We start from the raw sequence: 21,675 nt of genomic DNA on the forward strand, positions 1-21,675 counted from the left end.
ACTACGAAATTAGATTGAATTTATAGAAGCCGGTTTTATAGAAATTGGTTTTATACAGACGATTGTGTGTGTCCCCATATAAAATGCTCTAAGTGCATTAAGTCGGCGGACTGCGTCCACAGTATCGAGGCTAGCATCGACTTCCGGAACGTTGCACTGTGGGTAGCTATCCCACAATTCCCGCAGTCTCCGCCGCCCATTGGAATTCTGGGTTGAGATCCCAATGCCTGATGATGCAAAAACAGTGTCGCGGGGGGTTCTGGGTACACGTTGTCAGGCCTCTCCCCCTCTGTCAGAGCAATGGCAGACAATCAATTCGCGCCTTTTTACCTGGGTTACCTGTGCAGACAACATACCACGGCAAGCATGGAGACCGCTCAGCTCAGCTCAGCTCACCGTCACCATATGTCATCTGGGTGCCGGCAGACGTGGTACTGCATTGCTACACAGCAGCAGCTAATTGCCTTTTGGCAGTAGACGGTGCAGTATGACTGGTAGCCGTCATCGGCTATCTGGGTGCTGGCAGACGTGGGGCTGCATTGCTATACAGCAGCAGCTCCTTGCCTTTTGGCAGTAGATGGTGTATTACGACTGATATCCGTCATCGTCATATTCCTCAGTGAGTTCGATCAGAGGCACCTGGGCAGACATGTTTTGTCTCCTTGAGACTCAGTCCTGCCGGCAGTCCTATTGAACCGTCTTGACAACGATGGCTAGCAGTCGTAGTACAGCTTCTTCTGCCAAGCACCCAGAAGATGCCGATGGCTATCAGTCATGCTGCACCGTCTGCTGCCAGCTTAAGATGTAAAAAATAGATGGACCAGATTTGTTCTGTATTCATTTGCTTCTCCCTCTCTCCATGACATCAATGGCCTGCTAAACCCAGGGTTTTGAGTTCAGTCTTTAGGGGGGCCATTCTCTGTGACAGTTGTTTGTGTTTCTCCCTGATGTACAGCCACCTTTGTTGATTTTAATTCCCTGTACCTGTAAGCCATGTCTTCACTCGCCCCTCCCTCCCTCCCTCCCTCCGTCAGACAATAGTTTCACGCCTTTTTTCAGCCCAGACGCCATAGCACTGGGATCATGGAGCCCGCTCAGATCACCGCGGCAATTATGAGCACTATAACACCACGCGCATTGTCCTGGAGTATATGCAGAGCCAGAACATGCCAAAGCAAAACCAGGCGAGGAGGCAATTGCAGCGATTGCAGCGCGGCAACAAGAGTGATGAGGAAATGGACATGGACATAGACCTCTCACAAAGTACAGGCCCCAGCAATGTGCAAATCATGGTGTTACTGGGGCAGGTTCATGCCGTGGAACGCCGATTCTGGGCCCAGGAAACAAGCACAAACTGGTGGGACTGCATCGTGTTGCAGGTGTGGGACGATTCCCAGTGGCTGCGAAACTTTCGCATGCGTAAGGGCACTTTCATGGAACTTTGTGACTTGCTTTCCCCTGCCCTGAAGTGCCAGAATACCAGGATGAGAGCAGCCCTCACAGTTGAGAAGTGAGTGGCGAAAGCCCTGTGGAAGCTTGCAATGCCAGACAGCTACCGGTCAGTCGGGAATCAATTTGGAGTGGGCAAATCTACTGTGGGGGCTGCTGTGATCCAAGTAGCCAACGCAATCAAAGACCTGCTGATATCAAGGGTAGTGACTCTGGGAAACGTGCAGGTCATAGTGGATGGCTTTGCTGCAATGGGATTCCCAAACTGTGGTGGGGCAATAGACGGAACCTATATCCCTATCTTGTCACCGGAGCACCAAGCCACCGAGTACATAAACCGCAAGGGGTACTTTTCAATGCTGCTGCAAGCCCTGGTGGATCACAAGGGACGTTTCACTAACATCAACGTGGGATGGCCGGGAAAGGTACATGATGCTCGCATCTTCAGGAACTCTGGTCTGTTTCAAAAGCTGGAGGAAGGGACTTTCTTCCCGGACCAGAAAATAACTGTTGGGGATGTTGAAATGCCTATCGTTTATCCTTGGGGACCCAGCCTACCCCTTAATGCCATGGCTCATGAAGCTGTACACAGGCAGTAGTCAGGACCTGTTCAACTATAGGCTGAGCAAGTGCCGAATGGTGGTGGAATGTGCATTTGGACGTTTAAAAGCGCGCTGGCGCAGTTTACTGACTTGAATAGACCTCAGCGAAGCCAATATTCCAATTGTTATTGCTGCTTGCTGTGCGCTCCACAATATCTGTGAGAGTAAGGGGGAGACATTTATGGCGGGGTGGGAGGTTGAGGCAAATCACCTGGCCGCTGATTACAGGCAGCCAGACACCAGGGTGGTTAGAAGAGTACAGCAGGGCGCGATGCGCATCAGAGAAGCTTTGAAAATGAGTTTTGTGACTGGCCAGGCTACGGTGTGAAATTTCTGTTTGTTTCTCCTTGATGAACCCTCCGTCTTCCCCCCCCCCGCCCGTTCACTCTACTTCCCTGTAAACTAACCACCCTCCCTCCCTCCTTTGAGCACCGCTTGCAGAGGCAATAAAGTCATTGTTACTTCACATTCATGCATTCTTTATTAATTCATCACACAACTAGGGGGATAACTGCCAAGGTAGCCCGGGAGGGGTGCGGGAGGAAGGAAGGAAAAGGACACACTGCAGTTTAAAACTTTAAAACTTTAACACTTATTGAAGGCCAGCCTTCTGATGCTCGGGCAATCATCTGGGGTGGAGTGACTGTGTGACCGGAGGCCCCCCACTGCGTTCTTGGGCGTCTGGGTGAGGAGGCTATGGAACTTGGGGAGGAGGGCTGTTGGTTACACAGGGGCTGTAGCGGCGGTCTCTGCTCCTGCTGCCTTTCCTGCAGCTCAACCTTATGCTGGAGCATATCAGTTTGATGCTCCAGCAGCCGGAGCATTGACTCTTGCTTTCTGTCAGCAAGCTGATGCCACCTATCCTTTTCAGCCCGCCACTTGTTCTCTTCAGCCCACCACTTCTCCTCTTGTTCATATTGTGCTTTTTTGCACTCTGACATTGACTGCCTCCACGCATTCTGCTGTGCTCTGTCAGCGTGGGAGGACATCTGGAGCTCCGAGAACATATCATCCCGAGTCTGTCGTTTTCTCCTTCTAATCTTCACTAGCCTCTGTGAAGGAGAAACATTTGCAGCTGGTGGAGGAGAAGGGAGAGGTGGTTAAGAAAAGACACATTTTAGAGAACAATGGGTACACTCTTTCACGTTAAATTTTGCTGTTCACATTACACAGCACATGTGGTTTCATTACAAGGTCGCATTTTTCCTCTTATATTGAGGGCCTGCCGGTTTGGTGTGAGAGATCACTCACGCAGTGCCAGTCAACAGATTTCGGCTTGCAGGCAGCCATGGTAAGCCACAGTCTTTTGGCTTTTTTAACCTTCTTAACATGTGGGAATGGTTTCAAACAGTAGTGCCCTCATTTCCCATACCAAGCACCCATTGGGTTGGCCATTTAACATGGGTTTGCAATGTAAAAGGAGGGGCTGCGGTTTCCGGGTTAACATGCAGCACAAACCCAACTACTACCCCCCCTCCCCCGCACACACACACACACAATTCTCTGGGATGATCACTTCACCCCTCCCCCCTACAGCATGGCTAACAGCGGGGAACATTTCTGTTCAGCCGAGCAGGAACGGGCACCTCTGAATGTCCCCTTAATAAAATCACCCCATTTCAACCAGGTGACCGTGAATGATATCACTCTCCTGAGGATAAACAAAAGAGAGATAAGGAATGGATGTTGTCTGCATGCCAGCAAACACTGGGACTATACGCTGCCATGCTTTGTTATGCAATGATTCCAGACTACGTGCTACTGGCCTGGCGTGGTAAAGTGTCCTACCATGGCGGACGGGATAAGGCAGCCCTCCCCAGAAACCTTTTGCAAAGGCTTTGGGAGTACATGAAGGAGAGCTTTCTGGAGATGTCCCTGGAGGATTTCCGCTCCATCCCCATACACGTTAACAGACTTTTCCAGTAGCTGTACTGGCCGCGATTGCCAGGGCAAATTAATCATTAAACATGCTTGCTTTTAAACCATGTGTAATATTTACAAAGGTACACTCACCAGAGGTCCCTTGTGTGCCCTCAGGGTCTGGGAGCACGCCTTGGGTGAGTTCAGGGGTTACTGGTTCCAGGTCCAGGGTGATAAACATATCCTGGCTGTTGGGGAAACCGGTTTCTCCGCTTCCTTGCTGTGAGCTATCTTCATTGTCTTCATCCTCATCTTCCTCGTACCCCGAACCCGCTTCCCTGTTGCGTGATTCTCCATTGATGGAGTCAAAGCACACGGTTGGGGTAGTAGTGGCTGCACCCCCTAGCATGGCATGCAGCTCCGTGTAGAAGCGGCATGTTTGCGGCTCTGCCCTGGACCTTCCGTTTGCCTCTCTGGCTTTGTGATAGGCTTGCCTTAGCTCCTTAATTTTCACGCGGCACTGCTGTGCATCCTTGTTATGGCCTCTGTCCTTCATGGCCTTTGAGACTTTTTCTAATATTTTGCCATTTCGTTTACTGCTACGGAGTTCAGCTAGCACTGATTCATCTCCCCATATGGTGAGCAGATCCCGTACCTCCCGTTCTGTCCATGCTGGAGCTCTTTTGCGATCCTGGGACTCCATCATAGTTACCTGTGCTGATGAGCTCTGCGTGGTCACCTGTGCTCTCCACGCTGGGCAAACAGGAAATGAAATTCAAAAGTTCGCGGGGCTTTTCCTGTCTACCTGGTCAGTGCATCTGAGTTGAGAGTGCTGTCCAGAGCGGTCACAATGAAGCACTGTGGGATAGCTCCCGGAGGCCAATAATGTCGAATTCCGTCCACACTACCCCAAATCCGACCCGCAAAGGCCGATTTAACGCTAATCCCCTCATCAGAGGTGGAGTAAAGAAACTGGTTTAAAGGGCCCTTTAAGTAAAAAAAAAAAAAAGGGGCTTTGTCGTGTGGACGTGTCCAAGCTTAATTCGATTTAACGCTGCTAAATTCGATCTAAACTCTTAGTGTAGACCAGGCCTTAGTCATTTACCACTCAGTGAGTTTCTGGTAGTCTATGTGAAATATGTTGATGATCTCACTTAGCTCAGTTCCCAGTAGAGAACAGTCCACATCATAGAAACTACCCTTGTTAGCTGTCTCAGCAGAGTCTAAGGTCTGAATGGGTTACAGAGAGTGCATTGCCTATAATATTCTTGTTATTTTATGCTTTCCCTGGCTGTCTGTTTCCACCCAGTGTCTCTTGCCGTGTACTTGTAGAACCCTTTTGCCAGGTGTTGTTAGCAGCTGTGAGCGCTATGCTCAAACAACTAGGGGTCCCTCTTAAAACTAACAAACACCTCCAGCTCAAGCCCCCACTTGGGTATACTTAGTAGGCAATACTTCCCCAGCTGCAAGTTCTGAGTGTGCCTGAATCAAGGAAAACTTTATTAGGGGAAAAAAGGGAATACAGCATCAACCTGGGAAAGCATAGCCATAATATATCTCTAAGCATGATAAATAAAACATGCTCCCATAGTAACTTTGGCTGTAGTCTGTTAACTCTGTTTCCCATCTGCCAGTGTGAAAATCCAATAAGCCAATGTCCCCCCATCTTACAACCACAGTTTGGTGTCAGTGGGTAGCACAGTGCCAGAGTCGTGAGGTGCACTCAGGCAGGCCTATTTCTGGCCTCTGGGGAAATGCTGTTTGGTTCTGTCTTGAGGCTCCACCACCTAACCCAGGTAGAGTGTTTTCAGCTGTATGTAACAAATGGGTAGGCAGGACCTCACCAGAATTCACCCAGCTCTGCTGCTGTCATCTGCAGCTTCAACAAAGAGCCCTCTTTTCATCACGCTCTGTCAGAGTCTTCTCAACAGCCCAGGATCTTCAGTGAAGGGGAACCAGTAATATATAGGAACTCTGAGCAGAATCCTTGTGTAGGTAGGAACACATTCCCCTTCTTCCTGGTCAGTTCCACCACACCCAACCAATTCTGAGTTTGTGTACAGTTATGGTGACTCCAGGAATTCTGGTTAGAAAGATTATGCAAAAGAAGCTCTGTCTGTACCATTCTTTCTCCATATTCCCCAATAGCTGGGAATGTTACAGAGAGCTCTTTACCCTCTAAAGCTTCAGGCCACAGGGCTTACACTTGGAATGTACACTTTTGGGGCAGAGACTGTCTATTCATTTTGTGTGTGAGCAGTGCCTAACACACCTAGTGTCTGACTGAGGCCTCCTTGGTGTTACTATGATATAAATAATAGCACTACCCTCTCATCCCTACAAGGGGGTCTTCCATTATTTTCAGTGCTTAGTTTATTTTAGTGGGACTCTTTTCTCCACTGATCATAAGTGAAGTTCTCCAATGGGCTGGAAAATGAGACAAAGTTTTAATTTTCTGTCTTTCATTTATTTTTTAAAGTGCGTTTTGCTGGATGAACAGGATTTTATAAAGCTTCATGGTAGCAGATATACCAGATATATATGGTAGCTGCTGCTGTTTATGAGGATCAATACATAGAGGTTGCAATGGCAGCTCATAACTCATTGATGTAGAAATGTTGATTTTGTTTCTAAAAAATACTCCATGCCCCTGCCTCCTGGTGGAATCCCCACAACCAGGGCATCAACCTTGTAGTTAAAATCTCAATCTCTCTCTCTCTCTCTCTCTCTCTCTCTCTCTCAACTAGGTATCTCTTCTGTAAACCTCCTTTTCCAGACAATAGCTCTCTGCTGTTTTAATGTTTATATTCTGTGATCCTATGCTTGCAAGCAGAAGAGGAAAAGGAGGCCTTCTTTTAAATGCTCCTGAATTTAGAGCAGACAGTTGCATTTATTCCTTATGTTTTCTCCAAGAACTACAATTTCCAGTGCCTATCAGTATTGAGGAACAGACTGATGTCTGGAAGGTTTAGCACTCTGGGAGCATTGTATCTCTTTTCCGAAGATGGCAGAAATTTGCATGCTCAACATTCTCTGTTTGTAGAAGCTGTGGTGTGGACCTACTGTATGCTAGAGTGCTGTTGAACGTTGGGAATGCTTTAGTGCTCTCTTAGAATAGTTTATACTATGCATTTTCATAAGACATATGGGATCCCCAAGAAAATGATTTTTTTTCAAAGCAAAACCCGAAATCACTGTTGAGCAATATCTTCTGTGGATTTTCTATTTTGCTTTGTGCAACACAAATTTCTAATACAACATCTAGCATTTAACCTCCTCAACATGCAGATTCATTCTCTTCGCCTCTCTGTGAGCTAGATTTTTTGCTTTTCTGTGATGTACAAGAGAAGGCCTGGAAAGTGGGGGAATTTTTTTCTGCTTGTTTTTTGCCTTCATAAATATCAAGGCTGTCAACCCTGCTCTTCCCTGGCTTTGCTGGAGTATTTGTTGGGAGTCTCAAGGGCGCGTATATTGCCAATTCTTCAATTGAAGAATAGGGTTAACAAAAATGTCCTTTTTTTCAACATGCTAATTAGTCATTGTGGTTAATAAAACCCCAATAAAACTGTATTTTTAGGCAGCCTGACTAAAATATTCCTTCCCTCTCCATTGCTCAGCTCCCTCTCCTGACTCTTATGATGTTGTTGTTTGAGTAGCACTTCAAGAGTCAGAGTCTTCCATTCCAGACAGGATCTGAATTTCTAACATAAAAGACAAGAAGAAACTTCCCCAAGCCCCCCCTTTTTTCCCTCTGAAGTGTGTGTGTGTGTGTGTGTTTGTGTGCCTGTGGCAGGAGAGCCCTTTCACAAATAAACGAAAAGAGGGCTCAAGCCCAGTATTTTCTTTTCTTTCACAGTAACTTTTAGGAGACATTGAACTGTCTGAATGCCTCTGTCACCTGGTTACTCTGTGTGTATTTTGGTTTGGAGGTGACATGCTCAGACTAGTAGGTTTTAATGAATTCCTGAAATTCTGCCCTTGAGAATTGTGGCCTATTTTCATAAATCAGAATCTCTAGTATTCCCTGGTTTTCATGATGGGAGAGGGTAAGTGTACAAGCATGTGACAGACGTTTAATCACATTGCTCAATGAACTACTAGAAGTGCTGAGTATGGTGTAAGAATCTATGTAGAATAACCTGATGTGGATAATCGCCATTATACTTGACGTGTTAGTTTTGGAACATCCATGAAATGAGTAATAATTACTGTAAATTCTTTAACATATTTCAACTAAATCTCCTACTAGCCTTTTCCATGAATTGTCTAGGACTTCGTGACCTTGCATTTTGCCTGTGCTCTTTGGAAGCAATTACATGTATCACAATGAGCTACTTTGTTATCTAAGCACTCACCCCAGGCTAGAACATAGTTTCTTGCCCTTTGCTTACATTTTTCATTACGTAGATGAGTGCTCTGTACTTTAGTGAGCATTTCTTTTCTCAGAAATTATAGAACAACTGGTCTTCCTTCATTTAGCATGATGGTTGTTCTCACTAATTTCTCCTTTATGTGGCTAATATGGTCTTATTTTGAAGCCTACCTCTGCTATTTCTTTAGGCCTTCCTTGTAAAACAAATGACAGTTTATATATAGCTGGACGCTCTGTGTTTTGGTTTGGAATTCTGCTAATTTTGAAATAATAAGAATTCTGCACCACTGCATGAATTTCATATTCATCAGCATCATTTTCAGGTAAGATTTATCTGTTTACTGTATTGCTAAGGGTACATGTACAGTTCCTTACCAAATTTACAGTTCACACTTTTTGCCGATTTAGCATCACGTGATGGATTCTGTGTGGTGATGAAAGCAAAGTGTGTTTAAGCAAACTTTCAAGTAATATCTGATCAGCTTTTGCATGTATCTTTCCTCTCTCAAACAAATGTTGTTGGGCATAAGTCAACTGTACACAAGTGCCAACATCTCCTCCTTGATCTTTCTGTTTTGTTTAGGGATCTTGATGAAAATGCAGCTCTTCTTGCATATGGATTGCACCTAATCCTTTTGAAGATGCATCTTCTGACAAGATAACAGGCTTAGTTAACTCATAGTATTTTGAAGCTTGGTGATTAGAGTTTTTAAACTGCTTAAATACCTATTTATGTCTGTTCCCAATGCCAGGCAACATCATTTTCTAATAATTTACTAAAAGGAAATAGAGTGTAATGAATTTTGTCAGATAGTTATCATCCCATTAATTCCTGTAGATCCACTTTACCTTTCAACTATTTCATTTATTTTACCTTGATCAACAGTTAAGACATTTTTGCTCAATGTATGTCCAATACAATTAACTTCTGTTAGACCAATCTTTGACCATTTAATATCAGCGGTAGATAAGTTTTTGCAGAAAGCAGGAGGACACCTAATTTTTTGATTGTTTCTACAAGGCCCTATCCCACATTAAAATCACAGCCATGATAATGTCACAACCTTGTAATCCCCCCACACTGTACAATCACTTTTTGAAGTACCCTGTGAGAAGCAATACTAAATGTCACATATTTAAATGTATACCATCCAAATGGTGTATTAATAGCCTTATAGTCGGACACATTTAGCTTAACTTGCCAAAATGCATGGCTGCATCTAAAACTGAGAATATTGTTTTGTCATTGATGAGAAAGCTTTCAAATTGGAGATTATGCTACCACCATTTTTCTGTGAACTTTTCCTGCAAATCCAGTGGATGTGGAGAAAATGATGGATCCCAGTTTGGTGCAATATAACTTTTCAGACCGTATAATGTTTAATAAGCACTCATGAATCAGGTTGGTTGGCAAGAGAAGGCACACTAATTTTATTAACTGCACAAGCACCGATCTCAGTTTGAACTAACTCAAGCGCCTAGAAACCTTTAGTTCACCCTGACCATTCTCTGTCTTGGCACAAGCATCAACAAATCAAACCCATCCTAACCCATCAGGCTAATCTATCGATCATTTACACTATAGTATTTCCATAATAATCACTGCATAGTGATGCCCATAAATTGTAATTTGATACCTATTTAAACAACAGGGAAGTATTATTGTCCTCATTATACAGATGGGAAAACTAAGACAATGAAATAATGTGACTTGCGTGAGATGGTGTTGATGACAGACCGAGAACTTGAACTTCTGGTTTCTAGTCCTGTAATCATTAGGAAATTTGTCTCTCTGGTCTATGTGTGTGTGATCCCACCTGAGATGGGCCCATACTAAAAGTCTGGATCTCAACAACCCCAGACCCTGGAAAAGTAACCCCTAGTTTCTCTGGCAAAGTCCACCTTTGTCCAGCAGAATGTATTCAGGACAGTGCTAAGGGGCAGGATTTTTTAAGTTTTCCATTAATTTTTAATTGAGTTTCAGGTAATCTCTGCAGGTGGACTATTAATCGTTGATGGGAGGGAAACATATTTAGGGTTGCACTGACTTGCTATCTTTGTCTAGCATTATTAATGCTTGACCTCAGGTGAAGGAGAAGCATTGTGATGTTAGCTCTTCAACTGGGCAACCTTGGAAGAAAAAGCGATGAAATCACTTTGACTAAAAGGGATTTTTGTGGCTCCGTTCAGCCTCTGATAAAGAAACACAAAATTATACTTTCCACAAAGGCAGGAAAGGTAAGAACACACTCATGGAGGAAATGCTCCAATTGTAATTCAGTGCAGGAGACTCATTTGCACCCTGGTACAGCAGTGAATGAGAGCAACAAAAGGCTTTTTTTTTCTTTTTGTTTATTTTGATGGGCAGCCGAAAACCGAGACATGAGACAACTGCTGGATTTGAAAACCTATCTTTAGCCGAGCAGTTGATCTTGCATAAGCACGTTGCCCTGTGCTGCCCATCCTTTATATATAACAACTCCTGAGCTTCCTGCACCCTTATGAACAGGGCATCTCTGTGCCATGATGTAGCCATTGTGATAATGATGATGCCAACTTCCTGAACTATCCAGTCCCTCTTGAGTTGGAGTTTGAAGAAATATCAGATTGTGGCAATCAATAAATGTCAACTCTCTGCACTTTTTTTTTAATTGCACCTTTCTTCTAAAGAGCTCAAAGCACGTGACAAACATGAGTGAATTAAGCCTAACAAACATCATGTGTAGATAAGGTAGGTAGATGTGTCCATATTACAAAGTGTAGGGAGGCTAAGTGACTTGCCTGTAACTGCTGATGGAGCAATTGCTTTAAAGGCAGGGGAAGTGCACTCTATGGAGCATAGCATCTTCAGGTGTCAAATAACCAAAGATGTATGTGATCACCTACTAAATAAGTCCCTATAGACTGTAGCCCCTATCGACTCTTGGAACCCCAAGCACTGTGGAATGTGGGGACATCCATTATACCCCAGCTATAATGATTTTGTAGCCATGCTGTATCAAAGTGGGATCCATTGTAAGTGGAAGTTGTAGAGTATTTTGTGAATGCTCTGCAATACATACATTTACTTGTAGCCCCACCCCTGAGGTGAGACTCAGGATTCCTCCCTGGTGCTTGCAACTTGGAATGGCTTCTTCCCTCTCCTCACATGGGTGGGTCCTGGGTTCATTCTAATGACAGCTGCTGTCTCCAGCCATGGTGACTTTCCACTGTGCCTGGGGTGCTATCCCTTGGGAAAATGAATTATGCTGCCACTGCTGGCAAGGTGTATAAAACCCAGTACAAAACAAGAAACAATAAAGTACCTCAACACAACCCCCAGCAAAGAAAGTACACATCCAAAGACAACAATATAATACAAAGGGGACTTTATTGGGAGCAGGACCTGGGGAAGGAAAGCCTAGGGTTAACTAATAAGTACTAACACAGCAACAAATTTCCCATCCCCCAACACTCATAACTCTTCCCAACCACCAGCTCTCTCCTTAGCACCTTCCGAGGCAGATGGTATGCTGAGGATGAATCTGGAGACGAGTGCTGCAGTGCTGTGAACCTTTGCTGGCTTAAACAAAGGGGGAAAAAAGGAGGTTCTTTTACAGTGTCTTTGCCTCTGGGTGGGGCAGAGTGCTCTCCTGTCTGCCTGGTCTGGAGTCCTGCAGAGGTCTTGGCTGGCTCTCAGTAGCTGGTATCAGGTTGGATCTCTGCCATTCTGGATGTTAGTCTCTGCAGGACTAGACGTGCCTGACCCATGCACTAGATCCCACAGCAATTCGGGCTGCCTTTGTGGGGAGTTGGAGTTAAGCAGAGACTTCCTGAGCTGTTCTGCTTCTTTCTCAGCTCCCTCCAAGTCCCAAATGCAAAGCTCAAAACTGAAATTAAAACAAGTCTCTGAGTCAGGCTGTCCCGTGCCACTGAGGGGCTGAGTAGGTCCAGGTCACCCCATGCAGTAGCCTCCCTATTGGTTTCAGCAGGGTTTTTGTGTCCATTCTGCCTTGCTCCTGACTCCAAGCATGCTGGGAAATGGTGACAGATGGCTCTGGTTGCCATTATTGTTGTAGGTCGCTCAGAGGGTAGAACCCCCTAGAGGCTCAGTCCGAAGTTCCAGAATCTGGCAAACTGCAGGTGTGGGTTACATACTTGTACAATTTACAAATGTTCTCCTCCACCAACTTTCCCCAAACCCATCTCTTTCCCCTCCAGTCCTTACCAAACTCTGCTGCAAAAACATGTGTCTCACCCGAACCAGCCCCTCTTAACATCCTGTCACTGTCTCTTTATTCTCATCCTAATCCTATTCATGTGCTTTGTTCTCACCATCAAGAACTTCCACCACCTAGCTCCCTCTTTCATCTCTGCTCTGGTCTCCTTTGACTCTCCCCTGCCTTCTTTTCTCAGCCTGTGCTGTTAGCCGGGAGGCGAACTAGTGTCCTCTCACCTCCACCTCTTTTCCTTCTTTCATACTGCCCCTGTGGCTGGAACTCCCTTCGTTAGCATTCTCCTACTTTAAAACCTTTCTCAGAACTCGCTTGGAGAAGCCTTATGAACCATAGCCTCTTCTATAGGTAGAAAACCATTCACTTATTAAAATTAGTAATGACATAATTAAAAAAGTGAAAACAAAACATTTGTTAGGTCCCAGGAGCCTGCATAATCAGACTATGGCATTAATGTGCATGGCCCTTTCCTCTGTCTAATATCTAATTTATATTTGATTTGGATAATGTAAAATAAACAAAGGAATGTTGGCTTGCAGTTGTACTATGTACAGAAAGAGAGAGTTGCCTCAATGTGCGAACTAGAAGCTTTCGCTTCCCAAGCTAAGTGTGCATATGCCATGCACCAGACTGAAGGAGCTGTATTATTGCTTGCTCAAAGCAGCAGAGACACTGTCATACATAATACAGAGACATCATTACTAATATAAAACACTGCTGGGAGAAGGGACACATGGGCGGGCCAAGATGGCAGATGGCTTTTAGTGGCATGCTGCTTTCAGTTCTTCTACCTTTGTAATTTGTGCAATTTGAAGCCTTTGGTTTCTGTTTTTACTCTGCCATCCATTGGCCCTAGTGGGAGCTTTTGTTGTCGTGTAAGATTGCAGGGTATTTTCAGCGAGGGGCCATGGCCAATAGTATGTACTGTGTCCTCCTGATTACTGGTATTACAAAGAAGGGCTTGTCAAGAACAGCTTTTATGATTTGCTGAGAAATGGATGAAAATATCAGTCTTCTTGGCCATGTAACCTCTGCTCTATTGTTTTGTAGGATTTTGTTGTTGCTCTGTAAGTGTTTAGCACTGTGGTGGATGGATCTCTGACATACAAAGAGTGAGAAGAGAAATGAGACACACCTGGAAGAGAGACAGCCTGGCAGGTGGAAATATGGAGGTATGAAAACATCTTCATTTATTTATATTAGCGATAGATATACTAGGGGACTATGTGGGGAGAGGGGAAGTGGAGTTTAAGGGATCATCCTGTGGTTGAGGCACAAAACGGAGACTCGGGAAATCTGAGGTTTGTTCCTGGCTCTGCCACAGACTTCTTGTGTAACCTGGGGCAAGTCACTTAGCCACCTTGTGCCTCTGAGTCCCACCCGTAAAACTGTGATAATCCTTAGTCATGCTGCAGTGATATAAGTGATGCTTAATTCATTCATCAATGTTTGTAAAGCTCTCCTGAGAACCTGTGATGGAAGATGATATAGAAGGGCAACATATTAACATTGTTAATAATAAGGGTAATTATGATTGGGCAAGAATGTGACTGGCAGTTATGTAGTTGCATTGCAAGAAGCCTTACTTCTTTGTGTGCAACTTGCACAGGGCCAGTCACAACTTCAGCCCCTGCTCTTGGTCGAGCTCAGGATAAATTCCCTCCATGTGCTCCTGGGTCTGTCACACCCTCAGAATGGACCACACATATCAGACAGTAGAGGCTTAGGCTCATTCTCTCCCCTTTGGCTTCAATTGAGCATTGTAACAGTTTTTTGTCTGCTGTGTCTTGTACTGAGAGGGCTATGTGCTGCCCTTGCAGGGGATGGACTCAGTTAACTTCTTTCCATCTCTAGTTACTATAATAATCCTAATTTTCAAACACCTCGGCACTTCCTAGTTTTCGCTTGAACCGGAAGTGGAAATACTGAACTACAGTGAGAGAGCCCAGTGCAGTATTTCAGACTCATCAACAGACAGGGAGCTGTGGAAGTCTCATGAGACAACTTTTTCACCTGAGATACCCAGCTTACTGTCTAGACCAAAGAGGTTGGGAGAAGCTGCCAGTCTTACAGAGGCATATCCACACTGAATCTCTGACCTGGAAACAGGCCCAAGCCATAGGTGCCGACTCCATGGGTGCTCCAGGGCTGGAGCACCTACGGGGAAAAAAATGGTGGATGCAGAGCAACCACCGGCAGCCTCCCTACCAGAACCTCCCCCTCCCGAGCACCTCCTGCCTGTTGGTGGGCCCTGCCAATCAGCACCTTCCCCTCCCTCCCAGTGCCTACCGCGAATCACCTGTTTCGCAGCGTCAGGAGGCTCTGGGGGGGAGAGGAGAGGAGCAAGGCTGGAGCGCTCTGGGGAGTGGGCGAACTGGGCAGGGAAGGGGTGGGGGTGGGAAGAGGTGGGTAAGAGGCAGGGTAGGGGTGGGGCCTTCGGGGAAGGGGTGGAGTAGGGACAGGGCCTGGACAGAGCCAGGGGGGAACACCTCCAACAAATTAGAAACTCAGTGCCTATGGCCCAAGCTGCAAAGTGTTTGAATCAATGTCTAGGACTAAATTACTTGCAGAGTTTGGGAGCATTGGCTCCACAGTTTGAGGTCAGGCTCCTTCCTTCTCTCAACATATTTGAGACGCCCCCTTTATTTCATTTTGCTCTCGTCCCTGGGTTCCTAGGTGAGAGTGGGTGCTGGGTGAGAGTGGGGCATTCTCTAATTAGAGTAAATTGTGAACAGGGCCGGCTCTAGGATTTTTGCCACCCCAAGCAAAAACATTTTTGGCCGCCCCCCCCCTTTTTTTTCATGCCCCCATACCCCCCCCTTTTTTTTTCATGCCCCCATACCCCCGGCCCCGCCCCAACTCCACCCTTTCCAAACCCCTTCCCCAAATCCCCAGCCCCGCCTATTCCCCCGGGCGTGCCACATTCCCCCCCCCATTGCTTCCTGCGGGCCCCCCGCAACCTCCCGCCCTAGCTCATCTCCACTCCCCCTGCTCCCCCGGGTGTGCCGCCACTCCGCTTCTCCCCCCTTCCTCTCAGGGGTAGAAGCGGAGCAGCGGCACATTCAGGGAAGCAGGCGGAGCGGAGGTGAGCTAGGGTGGGGGGGCGCAGGAAGTAACGGGGGGGTAGAGGAACCGCTTCCCGCTCCAGCTCACCTCTGCTCCACCACCCCCGCCTCCCTCGAGTGCCCGCCACTTGGCTTCTCCTCCCTCCCTCCCAGCCTTGCTGCACGAAATAGCGGTTTTGCATGCGGCAAGCCTGGGAGGGAGGGGGGAGAAGCGGAGCGGTGGTGCGTTCAGGGGAGCAGGAGGAGCGGAGGTGAGCTAGGGTGGGGGGGCGCAGGAAGTAACGGGGGGGGGTAGAGGAACCACTCCCTGCTCCAGCTCACCTCCGCCATCTCCCCCGAGTGCCTCGCCGCTCGGCTTCTCCTCCCTCCCAGCCTTGCTGCGCGAAACAGCTGTTTCGCGCGCAGCAAGCCTGGAAGGGAGGAGGAGAAGCAGAGCGGTGGCAGCAGCACACTCAGGGGAGCAGATGGAGGTGGAGCGGAGGCGAGCTGGGGTGGCGAGCTGGGGCGGCGGGGGCACTTTTTCCCCATACCCCGGAGTCGGCGCCTATGATGGCTGGCGCCAGAATGCCACCCCTAGAAATGTGCCGCCCCAAGCACCTGCTTGTTTTGCTGGTGCCTGGAGCCGGCCCTGATTGTGAACTGCCCAACTAAGGATAACTTAGCCAAATGCAAGCTTTGTTATATGCACTGTGGTTTTTCAGTATAGTTGTTTACATTGCATGATATGTATTTACACAGCACCTTTAATGCCTATTCTACATATGTACATATTTACATGCATCCATTACTAGCATGGAACTCTTTGTACTAAAAATCCATGCAGCATTTTCACAAACAATCAGTTGTGCTGTCTGATTTCTGCTTTATTTTAATATGAAACAAACTTTGATCTTCTGACTCATAGCTATGAGTTTATACTTACATTCTTCGCATTTATATATTGGTTCATTTGGTGACATCCATGCATCAGGCCTGGATTCTAGATACCAGATCAATTCCGGAGATTAGGTTGAGACATTTTTAAATGCATTTTTGGATTTGTAAGCATCCTAATTTCTTAAATCAGATTCCATGCACTCTGGACATATATTAAGATGTGGTTATTTTTGACTGGGACTTAACGGAAGCTGTGACAGAATGGCAATTTCCTGCAGTATCCTGGGCAAACTTTACTGAATTAGGTTTAAGTTTCTTAGACGTTTGTTCTATTAAAAATGCAAATGTTTGTGTATGATTGCGGGGTTGTATGTAACATCTTTAGGGAGAAGAACTGACTAATGTAAACCCTGGGAAGTGTTATGAGCTTCAAAGGACTATTTGAAACAATATGAACTTTTAAAGTTAAGTTGGTTTCCCAAGAAATCTCTAAGGCTAGGTGTATGCAAATTTAACTCCTCTGGATATGCAAGAACTTAGCCTTCTGAAGCGTTGCCCTGAGGAGGTGACTTTGTGGGCTGATTGCCTGTTACATGAGGACAAGAGGTCCAAACTGTATAAAGGGAGTGACTCTCAGAGCCATAGGATTGTTTGTTCTGAGCCATGGCAGTTATGAACTTGGGACCACAGAAAAACCTCTTGGTGGGGTTTGAAAGGCTGTTCACCTGCCAGAGCCCTTGTCGAAGGTGGGATGATGTCTAGTGAGCTTATTCGCATGCATCTAGGTTCTCTGATTGTTTTTAATGTTTTCTCTATAATGCTTTTGCCTTAAGAATACGTGTGCTTGCTTAGAATGAGCTGTGTGGTAACTTAATGGTGGACAATTATGCTGTTTATAGCCTCTGAGGAAGGAAGGCAAATCAGGCTTTTCTGAGGCAATCTGACTTACAGGGGAATTCACAATGGAGGAAGGGTACTGTGCAGCCTGGAAATACCCCAGTTAGGAGGGGGAGAGATGTGTGTCTCTGCCCACCAGAGGTGATGGCTGGGGACCCGGAAGCCTAAGGATGGCTGCCATTAGTGGATCACAGAGGGGAAATACAGGTGCAGTTGTCCTGAACTGTGACAGAAGCATTAATATAATAACGTATTTTCCACTCTATTTTCATGAGTTGTTTTCATTTGAGTTTGTGGCTCGTACAGTAGCTGTAAAAAGACATATTACGTTTTTAAGGTCTGTCTCATTATTTACAATGTGCAAATATAACCTCCCTCTGATGTTCCTGGTTAACCATTCATACCTAGTAGCACAGCTGAAACACAGAATAGGTTAGGGTGACCAAATGTCCCGATTTTGTAGGGACAGTCCCGATTTTTGGGTCTTTTTCTTATATAGGTTCCTATTACCACCCAGCCCGTCTCAATTTTTCACATTTGCTGTCTGGTCACCTTAGAATAGGTATACCTGGCGTGCTTTACATGGAGCTTCAGCTAGAGGTGAAGCTGAGCTGCTGTAGCCACACTACTATTTCAAGCATTCTAGTTTGAGCCTTGCTAGTTTGAGTCTGTTTTCCCGGGTGGGGGAGACTTCAGTGTTATCAAGCCTCAAAGTCTCTGCTCAGGAGAGTGAGTGACTTAAGGAATTCACAAGTCTTTCACCTCCAGGTCACCAGATAAAAAGAGATTGCCTTGTGGCTATTCGGTGGCCTATGTGCAATGAGTTGTTGGTGTTAGTGACCTCACTTCAGAAACTTTTCTCACAGTTGGCACTAATTGACATTCTTTGTTGGCAAGGGCTGAATGGGCATGGTACCCATCTACTCGATTACACATAGATATAGAGATGGTCCTGCCAGGTCAAGGATGGAACTGTGTGGCATAGTAATTATAAAGCCATAGTCGTCATGCCATATAATAATAATTTGCATTTGTTCACTTTATATTGTAAAAAAATGGCAAAAATAAGCAAATAGGAAAGAGTAGCAACCCCCTGGAATGACACTAAAGGGACATAGCTCAGGCCAGAAGCTGTGCCTTGTTTTCTTTAAGGACAAAACACTTTCCACATGTAAGTAATATGCATCAGGGGCCTTTTTTGTGTGCAAAATTACTCAGAAATCCAAGCTCATCAGCACACAAGTGATGGAAGTTATTCTTCTTCCGTGCATGATTATACAGGATCTGGACCCAACTGTATTTTATGCAAAAAGATTTACCCCATTTTCTTCTGCATCTCTTCAAAGACAAAATGTTCTTTCTTTTCATGCTGCGTATCCATGTATGAAGTGTGTATAGTCCCTGAGGGCATTCCATTAACAAGCTTACAATAAGGCTTTCTGGATAGAATGTGGTACCAATGATCAGTGTCTCTCTTAACAAGATTGCCCGTGAAAGAAATCTTGGGTTCTTTATATATATATTTCTATGATTGATTACATATCATACAATTTAACTTTTAAAATAATTCCATTTTGTAATGCACAGCCTTCGTTTCACTTTGGTGCCAGCTTTTCTGTTGCATCGTGTTTATTTGCAAAAGGTGCCTTCATTTTTTTTTAATTATATGTTGGCAAACTAGAATTTTTTCCCCCTGACTTCAAAGCAAACATAACAATAAGGATTTAACAGCTGAATCCTTGTAAGAAGCCTGCTGATGCTTTTTATTCACTATCTGTTTTTAAATTATGTTAAGAAAGCAGAATCGGAAAAATCTCATCCAGCAGAAACAGAAACTTTCTCTGCTTTGTTTTCAAAATAGTCATCAAAATAATTTTTACCATAAAAATGTATTGTTCTATGTTTTGTCGCTTATTAGCAAACGGAGCAATGGAATCATGGCCCTCACATAATGGGACTGATGAGAATATTAATTTTTTGCTTCAGAGACTGAGGGACATGTGGCGGAGTGTTAACTTTATTGATATATTTGTTTTGTTTTTAAAATAACTTTTGTTCTGGATGTAAGGTGATGGATTGATTAGACCTGCAGGCTGGACTTATGCTGCAGAACAAACAGCATGACCAACAGTAATGTAAGCTTTCTCAAGCTGCCTCTCCAATGTATCTCAACCTTGACCCAGAGGGCTCAACTTTGTTGGTGCTAGGGTGACAATTGTACATGCCAGTTCAGTCCTTGGCTGAATAGGGCACCAAATGGGATGGTGTTTGTCATGTGGAAAAATGGTTGTTAGGAAGTGGCCTGAGACCACTGAATTGTTGTCATAAGATGAAAACTGTGGTCACTGTAGCCCTGGGTCATATTTAAAAAGGTTTATAAACAAAGCATTAACTCTTAAGGTCTTTCTGCTGATATTTCTTAAATCTCTAGAATCAGGGCTATCCACCACATTTACTTCTAAATGCATGTTAACAATATAGATGTAGGATCTGTCTTGCTATGCTCTACATTTATACTAGCAATGCTAAGGGCTAATTTACCATGCATTTCTGTATGTACATTGGCCATGCTGAGGCTAAAGTTTACTCTAAGCTTCTACATGATTAATTTAGACATACAGGGCAAGAATTAAAAGGAACACCCACAAGGATGAAATGCCTTCAAACTGCATGACTATTTAAAAGTACCACAATAAAGGTTCAAATGAAATATATACCCCAAATAAAAAAACAAACAGTAAGAGGACTCCTCTGTCCTCCCACCCCAAACAAACCCACTGTGGTTAAACAGCAGAGTAAAATAGGTTAGAGGCAAAAAGGTGTCTGTAAAAAACTGGAAGACAAATCTTAGTGAGGAAAATAGAAAGGAGCATAAATTTTGGCAGGCCAAGGAAGAATTTGAAGAGCAACCAGCTAAAGACACAAAAACTAGCAGCAAAGTACATCAGAAGCAGGAAGCCTGCCAAACAGTTAGCGGAGCCACTGGACAATAGTGGTGCTAAAGGAGTATTCAAGGAAGAGAAGGGCATGAAATTGCAGAACTACTGATTATGGTATGTAACCTTCTGCTTAAATCATGTAGCCGATGACTGGAAGGTAACTCTTGTAACATCTACTTTTGAAAAAGGGTCCAGAGCTGACCCTGGCAATTAGAGGCTGGAGAGCCTAACTACTACACCAGGTAAGTTGGTTGAAACTATAGTAAAGAACAAAGTTATCAGACACCTAGACAAACACAATGTGTCAGGGAAGAGCCAACATGACTTTTGTACACGGAAATCATGCGCCACCAAACTATTAAAATTCAAGCATGTGGACAAGAGTGATCCGGTGGATATAGTGAACTTGGACTTTCAGAAAGCCTTTGAGAATGTCCCATACCAAAGGCTCTTAAGCAAAGTAAGCAGTCATAGGATAAGAGGGAAGGTCCTCTCATGGATCAGTAACTGATTAAAAGATAGGGGAAAAAAGGAGGAATAAATGGTCAGTTTTCACAATGGAGAGAGGAAAATAGCAGGGTCCCTCAAAGATCTGTACTGGGACCAGTGTGTTCAGCATGTCCATAAATGATCTGGCAAAGGGGATGAAGAGTGAGGTGGCAAAATTTGGAGATGATACAAAATTACTCAAGATAGTTAAGTCCAAAGCTGACTGTAAGAGTTACAAAGGGGTCTCACAAAACTGCATGACCGGGCATCAAAATGGCAGATGAAATTCAATACTGATAAGTGCGAAGTAATGCACACTGGAAAAAATAATCCCCACTAAACGAACAAAACAATGGGATCTAAATTAGCTGTTACCATGCAAGAAAGAGACCTTGGAGTCATTGCGGATAGTTCCCTGAAAACAACTGCTTAATGTGCAGCAACAGTCAAAAAAGCAAGTATAATGTTAGGGACCATTAGGAAAGGGATAGATAAGAAGACAGAAAATATCATAATGCCACAAATCCATAAATGTCATAAACCCATGGTACACCTATACCTTGAAGCTTGCATGTAGTTCTGGTTGCCTCATCTCAGAAAAGATATATTAGAATTGGATAAGGTACAGAGAAGGGCAACAAGAATGATTAGGAGTATGGAATAGTTTCCATACGAGGAGAGATTAAAAAGATGGGACTTTTCAGCTTGGAAAAGAGATGTTTGAGGTGGGATATGATAGAGGTCTTTAAAATCATGAATGGTGTGGAGAAAGTGAATAGTGTTATTTATCCCTTCACATAACACGAGAACTAGGGGTCACCTGATGAAATCAATAAACAACAGGTTTAAAACAAACAAAATGAAGTACTTCTTCACACAATGCATAGTCAACCTGTGGAATTCGTTGCCAAG

At 44.8% G+C, this 21,675-nt stretch overlaps 1 protein-coding gene across 1 annotated transcript in view; it reads left to right on the plus strand.

The window, feature by feature from the left end:
- RPS6KC1 (ribosomal protein S6 kinase C1) overlaps nt 1–13,669 on the plus strand; it is a 197,417-nt gene extending 183,748 nt beyond the window's left edge. Inside the window, exon 17 of the transcript XR_010599874.1 lies at nt 13,548–13,669. The gene's annotated coding sequence lies outside the window, so the exon portion shown is untranslated. The remainder of the gene's footprint in view (nt 1–13,547) is intronic.
- Nucleotides 13,670–21,675: the final 8,006 nt, after the last annotated feature.

The sequence above is a fragment of the Chrysemys picta genome, chromosome 3 (genome assembly GCF_011386835.1).
Source record: "Chrysemys picta bellii isolate R12L10 chromosome 3, ASM1138683v2, whole genome shotgun sequence".
In the NCBI taxonomy this organism is placed as follows: Eukaryota; Metazoa; Chordata; order Testudines; family Emydidae; genus Chrysemys; species Chrysemys picta.